The following is a 16,531-nucleotide window of genomic DNA, read 5'->3' on the forward strand; positions in this document are numbered from 1 at the left end:
AAATCATCCGCTAGAGTAGACGATTTAGCAAACTTAAGCCCGTATAACCTGGTAGTCCGTGAAATCACGAAGGATTTCAAACCAACTCACATACCAGCCAAGATTGTAATAAGTTTAGCGGTCACCATCACATATTACATAAAAGTTCGCATCACAGGTACATCGGAGTTTAAACATAGTTATTACAACCCGAGTTCAAATAGAAGTAGCGGAAGCCATTTGTTCAAAACCACACACACTCACACGGAGTTCAAATACAGTGCCAGCTGATGATCATTTCCAACAAAAGCATTAGATGAGATGTAAGGAATGACCATGCCCATAGTCCTAAGCATCACCCATCGCAGGATAAAGGCAGTTGATACAGTAGCCGTAATACATCTGCCCATCTGCAACAAGTGGGAACAAAACCCTGAGTACGAGAAGGTACTCAGCTAGACTTACTCGACATAACCGAAAATAAAGTGACACCAAGGATTATGAAGGGCTTTATAGTAGGGTAGCTGACTCATTTGCAAAAAGGCATTTTTAGCATTTCAAGAACCTTTCCAAAAGCATTATTGTCAAGTTAATTATTATTAACCTGTCGACTACATTTGCACCTATACTAGAGCAAGCATGTGATTAAGCAAATAATGATAACCAATGATCATTAACAACTTCTATAATGTCATATCCATTATAACTGTCCAAGTGTTCCATCAACATTACTACGATGAAGTAACTCAAGTCAAGTGTTCACTATCCAATGAACGATGGTGATTCGAATCGATTATTAACCAGCTGATAATTTATTCCTTACACAAACCTCACTCACCCGCTAAAGTGAGGTATCGATCACTAAGTCAACTATCCAGGAAAATCTCGAGTTTGCCAGGAACCACATGTACCCAAGGGCTGATCGACTGCCTTTTGGTCTTATCATCGTGCCCCCGTGTCCTACCACACCTGCTCTAGTATAGTGCGCTGCAGGCAATCCACTCGGCCCAAATAATCTCCTAGCTTCGCGGTCAAAAGGTACGTTATTCAGCCACCTAAATGTAAGGCATGCGTTCAATATGACCTAAGGCCCAATAATGGTCGGTCCTTAATCGACACAGACGGAAAACACTATAGTCCAAAACCTTGTAAGTCTCTGTCCGGTCTCAACTTCAAATTAACACTTAGTTATACCATGACTACATAGTTATCCGAGCATATCTAGGTAACCAACTATAGCTCGCAGGTGACAGGAAATCACCTGACTTCTACCGGTCTAAGCCAGCTAAGCATTGACTCGACTATGGATACCAGGGTAACAAGGATATAGTATAACAAAGGTAAACAAGGTATAATGCAGCAATGGTTGCAAACAACTCCTGAACGTAATGCATCAATTAAAGTAAAGCATTAATTAATAATCGCAAACTGGGGAGAAAAATGCTCCGGGGCTTGCCTCTCTCGAAGGAGCTCGGGCGGTGATCGGGGCACTCCAGAAGTTCCTCAATGTCCTCCTCATCTACTTCGGTCACTTCCTACGGCTGCACCTCGGGCTCCTCAGGTATGATGACCGGGCTCTCGGTTTGTGATCCTGTATGATGCAGGTGCGTAAGTGTTTATGCAAAAGGTGCATCAGATGAAATGAACACAATGAATATGCTCGCATGCAAGGTAGTCAACATCATCCAAGAACATGTACTACAAGCACATGTCATCTACTGCATTCTCTTCTACTACTAATATGCTAAGTCAACACATCTCATTAAATGCTTCAAAGATACACCAAAGATTCACTAATTTCTTAATCATGCATAAAGCAACATTTGATTAAACCCTAATTAATAATAGGTTTGAATAGCAACATCTATTTTTATAGCATAGAAAAATCTTAGAAAATTACCATATCATAGTACTGCCCTAAGTAGTCTACCATCAAATTTTTATGGCATTTGGATAAGTGGAATAGCCTACACAAAAATGACAAGCTTGGACCTAAATATGAGCATGAAAATACTTTGTATTATGAAAAGTGTCAAACAACAGATTTAGTATTTTTCCTAGGTTCTAAATAGTAAATAATCACTGTACAAAAATTATCACATGCATGTTTTATACAAATTTTGCTCTCTAGCAAAAATAACAAAAATCAGCCATTAAAGGCACTTGAACTACACCTCATAATTTTTCTACAATACATGCATGGCATATATTTTTCCTAGAAAGTACATTACACAAGAAGAGTAACAAACTTGAAATCATATTTTTCAAATCTTTCTATGATTTATTATGCCTTTCTCAAGAAAACAACAATTTCAATGATTAAATAAAACTCCACAGAAAAGTATCACCAAACTGACATGCAATATTTTTAAACCCTAGATCTAGTCATGAGGATCACAACAAAATTTATTTCACCATTTTTGGAGCAAAAATGAGTACACAAACATTTTCTAAAGTATTTCTCTTCCCAAATAATAAAAGAAAAACCGAAAACATCTTTCCTATTACTACTGGGCCGGCCCACGAGAACGACTGGCCACGGTCGCTTTCGGCCTGAGTAACCGAGCGGAGGGAAAGGAGCGACGGCCCGGCTCAGGGCTCCGTCCCAAGGCCGACCTGGCCCAGCAAAGGGCCGAGGGGAGACGGCCACGCCACGCCGGCGTTCCAGGCACCATGGCAGCACGACAGCTGCTAGCGGGCCGATGGCCGTTGCCGGCAACAATCGGGCAAGAAGGAGCGCGCACTGGGTACATGAGAAGATGGCGAACACGAGAAGGTGACTCAAGGGGATAGAGAAGGAACAGGGAAACCCTTTCCACGGTGAGGTCAAGTGCGGCGGCGCCATGACTGACGGCGGCGAAACCGCTCAAGGTGGCTTTACCTTGCTCAAACGGTGACCCTGCAGCGAGCACCGGGTGTCGGAGAGCAAGGCGGAGTGATGTGTGCATGATTGTGGGCGATGGTGGACCACCGGTGGCCAATTTCGCCGGTGGAGCTGCTGTGGCGAGGGCGGCGCGAGCAGAGCTCGGTGCGGGGCGAGGGAGAGATGCAGCGCGGGAGAGGAAAAATGGGGAATGCTGGGAGAAGCGGAGCTGCTGTGGCTTGAAAATGGGTGAGGCACGTGCTCGCAGGGGCCACGGGATGCCACCTGGCCGACGTCGCCGGCATGCGTTCGCCACGTGGCGCGGCATGCCTGACGTGGTCGGACGCGTCCGCGCGCGCGAGGGGGAGGGAGAAGACAGCGTGCGGGCGTGGGCTGGGCCATGGCGAGTGAGCTGGGCCGAGGCGAAGGCGCGGGCACGGTCATAGGCATGGTGAGGAGCGCTGGGCCGGCTTCGGCTGATGGGCCAGAAGTGAGGCGGCGACCCATTAAATGAGATAAGCATTTTCAAATTCCATTTTCAATGAATTTTCAAATATCAGTTTTAAGTACCATTTTGAGCAAGAAAATAACTTCTTTTGAAAATGGCCCAAAAATAAAAGTTGCTTAGAATTTAATCCTCTACAACTTTGCTTTAGGGACCAACTAAAAATTTTGCATAGATTTTGAATTGGGAAGTAAAAGCTAAATAGTGAGGATTGTTGACCATTTTCAATAATAATTTCAAAAGCATATTTTGTCAAAAGTTTGAATACAAACTTTGCTCCAAAAATTGTGCTAAATAATTCTAGATGATTTACAATTATGGCCAAACATGTTTTATTAGCCTAGCAAGCATAATTAGGGTAAAAATAACTCTAAACAAGTGTATGCAACATTCATGTTTCACGAGCATGTTTCATATATTTCAAAGCATTGTTTCAGTTATTATTTACATGATTAGGCATGTATGATTAGGATGCTTGATGATGCATAATATGCATGATTTGCAGTGCCTAAATGCTTGCATGACACCGGGGTGTTACAGCCCTCCCCCCATATAAAAAATCTCGTCCCGAGATTTGGGTTACGAACCATTTGTTATAAAAATCTTCTTAAGCTTTTTGTAGATATTCTCCCTTGTATGTTTTCACCATACTATTCTGAGTAGCACGTTCTTTAGTGTCTAAAACATGGACCGGTTGCTCATGATACACCAAATCTGATTTGAGTTTGATGCCTCGAGGTTCTATTCTTTCCTCCGGAACACGCAAACACTTCTTGAGTTGTGATACATGGAAAACTGGGAAGACGGTACTCATTGTCTCAGGTAACTCTAACTTATAAGCTACTGGACCTCTTCTTTCCAAGATCTTGTATGGTCCTACGAATCTAGCAGCAAGCTTTCTTTAGACTCCAAACCATTTCTTCTTCATTGGCGTGACCTTCAGATAAACATAGTCACCAACTTTAAACACAAGGGGTCTCCTTCTATCTGCATAACTTTTCTGACGTGATTGGGCCGCCTTCATATTTTGTTGAATAATATGAACTTTCTTCTCGGCCTCTTCTATAAAGTCAATACCATAATACCTTCTTTCTCCTGGCTTGACCTAATTCAGTGGTGTTCTACATTTTCTGCCATACAAAGCTTCGAATGGAGCCATCTTGATGCTTTCTTGATAACTGTTATTATAAGCAAACTCAGCTAAAGGTAACCATGACTCCCATGAACCCCTAGAAGACAACACATAGGCTCTTAACATATCCTCTAGAACAACATTAACTCATTCAGTCTGACCATTTGTCTAAGGATGATAAGCAGTACTACGAATCAAACTAGTTCCCAAGCCTTTGTGCAAATATTCCCAAAAGTGAGCCAAGAACTGTGGCCCTCTATCAGATACTATAGTCTTTGATATACCATGCAACCTCACAATTTCTGCAATATACTTCTTGGCATATTGAGGTGGTCGATAATCTGTCTTGACAGGTAAGAAATGAGCGGTCTTGGTAAGATGATCCACAATCACCCAAATCGAATCATGTCCCTTTTGAGTAGTGGGCAAACCCGAGATAAAATCTATACTTATATCATCCCACTTCCAACTAGGTACGGACAAAGGTTGCAACAAACCGGCAGGTTTCATATGAATAACTTTCACTCTACAACACGTGTCACATCTGGCAACATAGGCTGTAACTTCTTTCTTCATCTTGGTCCACCAATAACGAGGTCTCAGTTCTTGATACATCTTACTACTTCCTGGATGGATAGATAGCTTAGAAAGGTGAGCTTCATCCATGAGTTTATTCTTAAGCTCTTGATCCTTAGGAACCACAAGACAGTCGTCAAACCACAACACGCCCTGTTCATCCACTCTAAAGTGCTTAGACGGCTCTCCTTTTATTTTCTCTTTGATGTGAAATATTCCCTTGTTTGTTTTCTGGCCTTCTATTATCTTACTCTCCAAAGAGCAACTAATCTGAATACTATGTAACACAGCAGGATGCATCAGATCGAACCCATCTTCAAGTAATGGCTACACATTCAAGCAATGTGACTTTCTACTCAAAGCATCTGCCACTACATTGGCCTTTCTAGGATGATACTGCACATTCAAGTTGTAATCTTTGATCAATTCTAACCATTTTCGTTGTCTCATGTTCAGCTCTGGTTGGGTAAAGATGTACTTAAGACTCTTGTGATCTGTGAAAATATTGCACACATTACCAAGTAGATAATGTCTCCAAATTTTTAGGGTATGCACAACTGCAGCAAGTTCAAGATCATGTGTCGGATAGTTGACCTCGTGCTTTCTCAACTAACGTGAGGCATAAGCAATGACTCTTCCTTCTTGCATAAGAACACAGCCCAATCCAGTTTTTGATGCGTCGCAAAACACATCAAATGGTTTCTCAATGTCTGGTTGTGCTAGAACAGGAGCAGTGGTCAACAGTTTTCGTAAGGTGTGGAAAGCTACTTCACACTCCTCTGTCCACATGAACTTGTGATCTTTCTGTAGCAGACTTGTCATTGACTTGGCAATCTTCGAGAAATCTAGTATGAAACGGTGATAGTAACCAGCTAATCCTAAGAAACTTCTAACCTCAGGAACTGTGGTCGGTGCCTTCCAATCCATAACCTCTTGCACCTTACTTGGATCGACTGAAACTCCATTTTCTGATAGAATTTGACCAAGGAAAGGAACTTTCTTCAACCAAAATTCACACTTGCTAAACTTAGCATACAACTTATGATGTCTAAGTCTGGTCAAGACAATTCTCAAATGCTCTTCATGATCCTTCTCGTTCTCGGAGTACACCAGAATGTCATCAATGAACACAACCACAAACTTATCCAATTCTGGCATGAAAACTGTATTCATCAAAAACATAAAGTATGCAAAAGCATTTGTCAAGCCCAAGGACATGACAAGATACTCATACAACCCGTATCTGGTGGAAAATGCGGTTTTCAGTATATCTTGTGGCCTAATCTTGATCTAATGGTAACCGGATCTCAAATCTATCTTGGAGAACACTTTAGCCTTGGCTAACTGGTCAAACAGAACATCAATATGAGGCAAGGGATACTTATTCTTGATGGTTACAGCGTTAAGTGGCCTATAATCCACGCACATTCTCAATGTGCCATCTTTCTTCTTCTTCACAAACAAGGTAGGACATCCCCATTCAGACTTGCTTGGCTGGATAAACCCCTTTTCTGATAACTCTTCTAGTTGCTTCTTCAGCTCAACTAATTCATCCAGAGGCATCCGATAGGGTCTCCTTGAAATCAGAGCTGTTCCGGGGATTAACTCAATTCCAAACTCAATATCCCTATCTGGCAGAAGACCAGGTAACTCATCTGGAAATACATCCAGAAACTCACACACTACTAAAATCTGATGAATATGAATAACTTTAGTAGCACATGTCACACTTATAAGGTCCGTTCTCCGAGGCAATGGTACTTGGAAAGTACCCTCACCCTGGGGATCCTTAAGGGTAAGTACCCGACTTCCTATATCTATAACTGCTCCCCAATCCTTCATCCAGTTCATCCCTATAATGACATCCAGAACTAATTTAGGCATAACTATCAAGTTCACTCGAAACTTTATGTTACCTAATTCAAGGGTTGCCCCTCGAACCATCTGATTGGTCAAAACATTAGCCCCCGCTGAACTTATACGGTAACCATAACCCAATTCTATGCATAGTTGTTCATGTTTCCGTGCAAATGCTTGACTCATAAAAGAATGCGATGATCCAGAATCAAATAGAACAACTACAGGGTGTTGGTTGACAGGAAACTTACCAGTGGTTACGGGCTCTCCCTCAGGAATCTCATCCATAGTCGTACTATGCACCCGATCAGTAAAGGTCTGCTGCTTCTTCTTAGGCGGATAAGGACAGAACCTTGAGAAGTGGCCGGGTTGATCACAATTGTAGCAGGGTCCCCTTACTGTACCAGTAGATCCCACAGCTCCCTTGGAACTAACCTGTACCGTAGTTGCGGCTGCCTTGTTGGACTGCACTGCCATCTTGTAAGGCTTCTATGGTCCCCTGAAATTCTGACCTCTCTATTGTGGTGGCCTGAACCTAGCGCCAGGTGCAGATGGACGATAGTGAGGACGACCTCCCGCAGGTGCTCTTGCTTGAGACGGACCACCTTCTAGTGCTCTCTTGTGAGTCTTGGCTGCGGTACTGGCATTGTTGTTCTTTTCCTGCTTCAGACAATCACTGATAAAGTCGTTGAATCTAGCGTGGGTGTTGGTACCCACATGCTTCATCATCTTTGGATTGAGTCCTCTCTTGAAACTGGTGATTCTCTTAGCATCGATGTCAACCATGTCGGGAGCATAACGGCACAAGTTGTTGAAAGCATGCAAATATTGCATCATGTTTTTGGTGCCCTGATCCAATGCCAAGAACTCTCCCAACTTCATCTCAGTCAGCCCGGATGGAATATAAACTCCACGAAAGGCCTCAGAGAACTCTCTCCATGTAATCTGAGCATTTGGAGGGAAGGTGGTGCGATGGTGCTTCACCACATTCCCGCTGGCCCTTGCAACTGATGTGCAGCATACTCAGTTTTCAGTACCTTAGTCATCCTCAACACACATAATTTATCTTCCATAGTGTTGATCCATTCTTCAGCATCAAGTGGTTCTGTTGCTTCCTTGAATATTGGTGGCCTGGTGTCCATAAAATCCTTGAAGTTGTTGTACTGATTCACCCCATTGCCACCACCCTAATTGTTACCGCGCTGAACATTGTTGGCAATGGTACGCAGAAAATCTTCCATGTTCTTCTGGGATTGTTCCGTGTTGCGCTGACTCCCGAGCAACTGTGCGAAGAACACCTCTAGGGTGAACGGGGGAGGAGGTGGCAAATGCAGTTCATGGGGGGGCTCATTGTTGTTGACGTTGTTTCCACCACTCCCATCAGTCCCAGCGCCATTACCACCTGTCTCAGCGGACTCATAAGTGGTACGGCGAGTATTTGTTATCTACATATTTCAGCAACAAGTAATGATTGAGTGAAGCTGTAATAATTGTGAGTGAATGAAAAATTATGCCGTACTGAATTTACTGGAGAGAATAAATTCATACAATAAAATAGAGGCACAATAATCGCATCCCAATTAAAACAACATCACTAATTAAATTACTTCAAATGCAAACATCGCGCCCATACAACCGAATTGCCAGCATACCTACACTGGACTTTTAGGCGTTCAGATATCGCATTACTAGCCAAGTTCCAATCACATGCCAAGTCTCATAAGTTCGAAACAAGTTACATTAGGTTACACGCCGACAAAATAAAGGTCATCGCGACAGGACCTAAACACTAGCGTAAGGCAACTAGCCTACTCCTCGGGGCCATCGTCGGGGTCGGAGACGTCACCATCGCCCCTAGGTGAAACTATAGGCTCATCCTCCTCGTTGTCGTCGATGTCCATGCTAGCGGCGTCTGGAGGAGCATATGGGCCAACCCCATTGTAGAGCGCGTGAAACTCCTCGTGCAGGTTGACGTTGTACTCCTCTAGCTCATCGACCCTCTGCAGCAGAAGGTCTCTCTCGTTCCAGGCTTCATTCCTTTCTTGAACCAACTATCCAATCATGCGGTCTGCATTGTTGTTGGCCTGAGTCAACGTATGCACCCGCTGCATAGCTCTATCACCTCTCTCTATTGCCTGGTCCCGCTGTAAGCTCATATCAGCCAACTGCTCCTGCAAACTAGCTATAGCACACGTCTGCTTCTTCTTCTGCTTTCTTACCTTGAGCTTATCATCACCACACAAGCCAGTCAAAGTCTAGTAGGTACACTCAAGTCCCTGATATGCTTTGATAGCGGCAAACATAGCACTCATAGCATGGTTGTCGCTAGCCTGTCCCTCAGCTGGACCTCTGACCAAAGCACTTCCCTGAGGCTAAACCCAAATAGCATCACGAGGATCATCCCTAGAAAAGGTGCCAGCTAGAGCTGCTGCAAGCTCACTAGGAAATCTGCCCATGATGTCCCTGATGATGTAGAAAGCTGCTCCCTCTGCACCCTCAACAGGAGTGCGACCCTCAAACTCCAAGTGCCAACCATCCCATTCTAGAGCATCACCAAGAGCAGGAACTATGATCTCTACCACTGTAGGTCCATCTTCTGCTAACTGGCTCTCATTCCAAGAGTACACTGGCTCTTGACCCTTTGGGTACCCCACATCATGGAGCACTCTCCAAAGCAAGGTCGGCATGCCAAACTCACTCAAGAAGGTGTCTGTGGTGCGGTGCTCCCTCAGGGCCAACTGACATCGAGGTGCTCTTCCTCCGGTGGACTTACGGGCGGTCTGCTTCGTGTGGGCCATCTACTGCAAAATTTCTTTTATTACCCCATGGGAACATATTTTAGGTGATACAACTTTTATCAAAATGAGATAATCAATTTATAAGGGGAGGAATGCATGACATGAATGAAATGCACAAGTAATATGATGTATGTACATGCCGTACGTTCTCACAAACTTATGAAATAAATAATTTCTAGCGACGAATTCGGTGGCCTACAAACGATCTCTCAAATACGTATCTAATACGTTCTATACGATAATGTTGTTATGTACCTGCAGAAGATTTATTTCAGCCCAATTCCCAATGAATGCATAAAAGCAGTAAATTTTTATCTACACGCTCTACACGAATCCCCAGATACGCGTACAACGGTAGTAACTACCCGAACCATCGTCCTATTGATGGCATCGCCTCAACGGATGGAATACCCACACATGAGATACCTTTGTAAAACATGCGTAGAACATGTAATTACTCCAGCATCATATAAGCATTCACCCTAGATCGGCGGTGTATCCGATCATGCTCTCACAACTCACACTTACCGAGGCGTAGAGACAAATGATCCATACACTACCACTCAAACAAGTGGCACTCATACAATAGCACGCCGTATGAGCAACGAAAGAGAAATATGATGCAAGAACCCCAAGTCAGTACTTAATTAAGCCACCTAGAGTCCTTCACTGGGCATAGAGGATATGACCACTGGCACACTTTTTAGTTTGGAACTCATGTTTTTCAAACGCTTTTTTGTTTTAAATACACTTGTGAATAGTAACATGCTAAACAATGCTCTGATGCCAGCTGTAATAGAACCGACCAATTATACGAAATTAAGTAAAAAAATTACCCGCCAGAGCAGACGATTTAGCAAACTTAAGCCCGTATAACCCGGTAGTCCATGAAATCACGAAGGATTTCAAACCAACTCACATACTAGCCAAGATCGTAATAAGTTTAGCGATCACCATCACATATTACATAAAAGTTCGCATCATAGGTACATCAGAGTTTAAACATAGTTATTACAACCCGAGTTCAAATAGAAGTAGCGGAAGCCATTTGTTCAAAACCACACACACTCACACAGAGTTCAAATACAGTGCCAGCTGATGATCATCTTCAACAAAAGCATTAGATGAGACGTAAGAAATGACCATGCCCATGGTCCTAAGCATCACCCATCGTAGGATAAAGGCAGTTGATATAGTAGCCGTAATACATCTGCCATCTGCAACAAGTGGGAACAAAACCCTAAGTACGAGAAGGTACTCAGCTAGACTTACCCGACATAACCGAAAATAAAGTGACACCAAGGATTATGAAGGGCTTTATAGTAGGGTAGCTGACTCATTTGCAAAAAGGCATTTTTAGCATTTCAAGAACCTTTCCAAAAGCATTATTGTCAAGTTAATTATTATTAACCTGTCGACTACATTTGCACCTATACTAGAGCAAGCATGTGATTAAGCAAATAATGATAACCAATGATCATTAACAACTTCCATAATGTCATATCCATTATAACTGTCCAAGTGTTACATCAACATTACTATGATGAAGTAACTCAAGTCAAGTGTTCACTATCCAGTGAACGATGGTGATTCAAATCGATTATTAACCAGCTGGTAATTTATTCCTTACACAAACCTCAATCACCCGCTAAAGTGAGGTATCAGTCACCGAGTCAACTATCCATGAAAAATCTCAAGTTTGCCAAGAACCATATGTACCCGGGGGCCGACCGACTGCCTTTTGGTCTTATCATCGCGCCCCCGTGTCCTGCCACACCTGCTTCGGTACAGTGCGCTGCGGGCAATCCACTCGGCCCAAATAATCTCCTAGCTTCGTGGTTGAAAGGTATGTTATTCGGCTAGCTAAATGTAAGGCATGCGTTCAATATGACCTGAGGCCCAACAAAGGTCGGTCCTTAATCGACACAGATGAAAAACACTACAGTCCAAAACCTTGTAAGTCTTCGTCTGGTCTCAACTTTAAATTAACACTTAGTTATACCATGACTACATAGTTATCCGAGCAGATCCAGGTAACCACCTATAGCTCGCAGGTGACAGGAAATCACCCGACTTCTACCGGTCTAAGCCAGCTAAGCATTGACTCGACTACGGATACCAGGGTAATAAGGATATAGTATAACAAAGGTAAATAAGGTATAATGCAGCAACGGTTGCAAACAACTCCTGAATGTAATGCATCAATTAAAGTAAAGCATTAATTAATAATCACAAACTAGGGAGAAAAATGCTCCGGGGCTTGCCTCTCTCGAAGGAGCTCAGGCGGTGATCGGGGCACTCCAAAAGTTCCTCAACGTCCTTCTCGTCTGCTTCGGTCACTTCCTACGGCTGCACCTCGAGCTGCTCCTCGGGCTCCTCGGGTATGATGACCGAGCTCTCGGTTTGTGATCTTGTATGATGCAGGTGCGTAAGTGCTTATGCAAAAGGTGCATCGGATGAAATGAACACAATGAATATGCTCACATGCAAGGTAGTCAACATCATCCAAGAACATGTACTACAAGCACATGTCATCTACTGCATTCTCTTCTACTACTAATATGCTAAGTCAACACATCTCATTAAATGCTTCAAAGATACACCAAAGCTTCACTAATTTCTTAATCATGCATAAAGCAACATTTGATTAAACCCTAATTAATAATAGGTTTGAATAGCAACATCTATTTTATAGCATAGAAAAATCTTAGAAAATTACCATAGCACAGTACTACCCTAAGTAGTCTACCATCAAATTTTTATGGCATTTGGATAAGTGGAATAGCCTACACAAAAATGACAAGCTTGGACCTAAATATGAGCATGAAAATACTTTGTATTATGAAAAGTGTCAAACAACAGATTTAGTATTTTTCCTAGGTTCTAAATAGTAAATAATCACTGTACAAAAATTATCACATGCATGTTTTATACAAATTTTGCTCTCTAGCAAAAATAACAAAAATCAGCCATTAAAGGCACTTGAACTACACCTCATAATTTTTCTACAGGACATGCATGGCATATATTTTTCCTAGAAAGTACATTACACAAGAAGAGTAACAAACTTGAAATCATATTTTTTTGATCTTTCTATGATTTATTATGCCTTTCTCAAGAAAATAGCAATTTCAATGATTAAATAAAACTCCACAGAAAAGTGTCACCAAACTGACATGCAATATTTTTAAACCCTAGATCTAGTCATGAGGATCACAACAAAATTTATTTCATCATTTTTGGAGCAAAAATGAGTACACAAACATTTTCTAAAGTATTTCTCTTCCCAAAAAATAAAAGAAAAACCAAAAACATCTTTCCTATTACTACTGGGCCGGCCCACGAGAACGACTGGCCCACGGTCGCTTTTGGCCTGAGTAACCGAGCGGAGGGAAAGGAGCGATGGCCCAGCTCGGGGGCTCCGGCCCAAGGCCGACCTGGCCCAGCAAAGGGCCGAGGGGAGACGACCACGCCACGCCGGTGTTCCAGGCGCCATGGCAGCGCGGCAGCTGCCAGCGGGCCGATGGCCGTTGTCGGCCACGACCAGGCAAGAAGGAGCGCGCACTGGGTATGCGAGAAGATGGCGAACACGAGAAGGTGACTCAAGGGGATAGAGAAGGAACGGGGAAACCCTTTCCACGGCGAGGTCAAGTGCGGCGGCGCCATGACCGACGGCAGCAAAACCGCTCAAGGTGGCTTTACCTTGCTCAAACAGTGACCCTGAAGCGAGCACCGGGTGTCGGAGAGTGAGGCGGAGTGATGTGTGCGCGATTGTGAGTGACGGTGGACCACCAGCGGCCAATTTTGCCGGCAGAGCTGTGGTGGCGAGGGCGACGCGAGTAGAGCTCGATGCGGGGCGAGGGAGAGATGCAGCACGGGAGAGGAAAAATGGGGAATGCTGGGAGAAGCGGAGCTACTGTGGCTTGAAAACAAGCGAGGCGCGTGCTCGCGGGGGCCACGGGACGCCACCCGGCCGGTGTCGCCGGCTTGCGTTCGCCACGCGGCGCGGCATGCCTGACTCGGTCGGACGCGTCCGCGCACACGGGAGGGGGGAGAAGACAGCGCGTGGGCGTGGGCTGGGCCGTGGCGAGCGAGCTGGGCCGAGGCAAAGGCACGGGTGCAGTCGTGGGCACGGTGAGGAACGCTGGGCCGGCTTCGGCTGATGGGCCAGAAGTGAGGCGGCGGCCCGTTAAATGAGATAAGCATTTTCAAATTCCATTTTCAATGAATTTTCAAATATAAGTTTTCAAGTACCATTTTGAGCAAGAAAATGACTTCTTTTGAAAATGGCCCAAAAATAAAAGTTGTTTAGAATTTAATCCTCTACAACTTTGCTTTAGGGACCAACTAAAAATTTAGCATAGATTTTGAATTGGGAAGTAAAAGCTAAATAGGGAGGATTGTTGACCATTTTCAATAATAATTTCAAAAGCATATTTTGTCAAAAGTTTGAATACAAACTTTGCTCCAAAAATTGTGCTAAATAATTCTAGATGATTTACAATTATGGCCAAACATGTTTTATTAGCCTAGCAAGCATAATTAGGGCAAAAATAACTCTAAACAAGTGTATGCAACATTCATGTTTCACGAGCATGTTTCATATATTTCAAAGCATTGTTTCAGTTATTATTTACATGATTAGGCATGTATGATTAGGATGCTTGATGATGCATAATATGCATGATTTGCAGTGCCTAAATGCTTGCATGACACCGGGGTGTTACAGTGCTCACGTCTCATGGTCGCGAGGAGGGCGTGGAAGAGAAGCGCCACCGTTGTCGCTGCTGCTCCAAAGGAAGGAGGATCGCCAAAGCGCTGGGATGGTGAATCGGTACAAGAAATGCGTAGGGAAAACCAGAGATACCAAAGTGCATTCAATACCCTTGGCTTGCCCAAATAAGTGAACCCCCTTAATCGCAAAACTTCAACTAGCACCTAGATCGAGCAGCCCCCGCTGTGCCTAGATGCCGGTAGTATCCAATCTTGAAGGCCTTCTCCCAACGCTGCTGCTACCGCTAGAGGAGTTGGAGAAGGAGCTCCATGGCGATGGAGAAAATATAGATGTTTGGCTCAAGAGTTTTGTTTGTATCTATCTGTATCTAAGAAGGAAGGAGTGTGTGGATTGCTAAGAAACGCATCCAGCCCCGGCTTAAATAGGCCAACCTTAAAGATGGAGAAGCAGAGAGGAGCAGTTAATATAAGCATCAGGGAAGACGAGGCATACTCCATAGGAAAGTAATGGTGATGCAACTATGTTGTGGGTAGTTGGGAAATGGGGAAATAACTCACGCTGAATTTACTGCTGCCAGTACACCAAACGGTCGTGTAGGGCTAGCGGCTATAACGCCTATCCTAGTCGGCTCGGTGTTCCAAACTACAGTGGAATTCAACCCCACTGCCACTGGCGCATTGATGGTTTTCAACTGCCATTTTCATTCCTTACAAGGCCTCCCTATCGGTCCAACCGACGGTGGAAGTATCACACCAACGCTTTTATCGCTACGACAGTGAAAGTGGCAACAGTGAAAAGTAAATCTGTAGTAGTGATACTTGTTTTTCCATTGCTAATATGCATCTTGAACCGTCACTAATGTGCTTTTCTATCATAGTAGCATGGGACAAGACACTTTTGAGGTGTTTAGTTTAATATAAGGAATCATCCTATTTTAGTTGAGGTGGTGCATCGTAGGTCCATGCCTTTCAAATTTGATAGAATAACTTCATTCCTCGTATTTATACTCATTATCAACTTGTAAGAAATGATATGGTGACAGAAGCTTATTCCATTCTATAAACCAAACAAAAAGAAAAGGTGAGAAATGAGAAATAATAGATTACTTCAATCCACGAAAAGTCCACCATAACTATTGACAAAGTACGATTTTTCTCTCCGATTTGCATAGTTGCATGAACAAAGTATAAAAAAGATGTTAAATATTTGATTTCTAAACTTAATTAAGCTGAGAATTCATATTGTGAAACAACATCTAGAAAATACATTGAGGGACACTAGTGGAAAAGAAAACCCTACTCATGCTTGCATAGTTGCATAAATGAAATGTAAAAAAAGGATGGTAAATGTTTGATCTCCAAACTTAATTAAAGTGAGAATTCATATGGTAAAACAATACTAAGTTGTTTTGCAGTAGGTAAAAAAAGTTGCCAAAAGTCCTTTTGGCACCATAACTATTCACAAAGTACGATTTTCTCTCCGACTTGCATAGTTGCATGAACAAAGTATAAAAAAGATGTTAAATATTTGATTTCTAAACTTAATTAAACTGAGAATTCATATTGTGAAACAACATCCATACATACCTTGAGGGACAGATGGAGTAAGAAAGGCCAGTGGAAAAGAAAACCCTAGTCATGCTTGCATAGTTGCATAAAAGAAATGTAAAAAAGAATGATAAATATTTGATTCCCAAACTTAATTAAAGTGAGAATTTATATAGTGATGAAACAATATTAAATTGTTTTGCAGTAGGTAATAAAAAAAAGTTGCCTAGCTTGCCCTAGAATGAAGGCGGCCAGAATCTTAACATTCTTATATGAATTTTTGTAATTCGATCTGACCGCTTTCGACTTCTTTCTAAGGCAAGGTCCAGTGACAACCGTCCTCTTTGGTTTGATGTTGCCAAGGGTGCTTGCCGCACTCAGTCACCGGACGTCGACCAGGATGCTTGGTTAGCCTTTGAACCGGACCATCTTCCTTCGGCTCCCCCGTACGGGACATTTGCGACGTTGCGAAACCGTGGCAGGCTCCGGAGCGTGCGTACCACCAACTCCAACTTAAAAGGCCCATCACATGGAGTCAC

At 43.2% G+C, this 16,531-nt stretch overlaps 1 pseudogene; it reads right to left on the reverse strand.

Annotated features, from left to right (window-relative positions):
- Positions 1-8,534, reverse strand: part of LOC136479318 (uncharacterized) — a 15,189-nt pseudogene extending 6,655 nt beyond the window's left edge.
- Positions 8,535-16,531: the final 7,997 nt, after the last annotated feature.

Source organism: Miscanthus floridulus, chromosome 9 (assembly GCF_019320115.1).
Source record: "Miscanthus floridulus cultivar M001 chromosome 9, ASM1932011v1, whole genome shotgun sequence".
NCBI classification, from domain to species: domain Eukaryota; kingdom Viridiplantae; phylum Streptophyta; class Magnoliopsida; order Poales; family Poaceae; genus Miscanthus; species Miscanthus floridulus.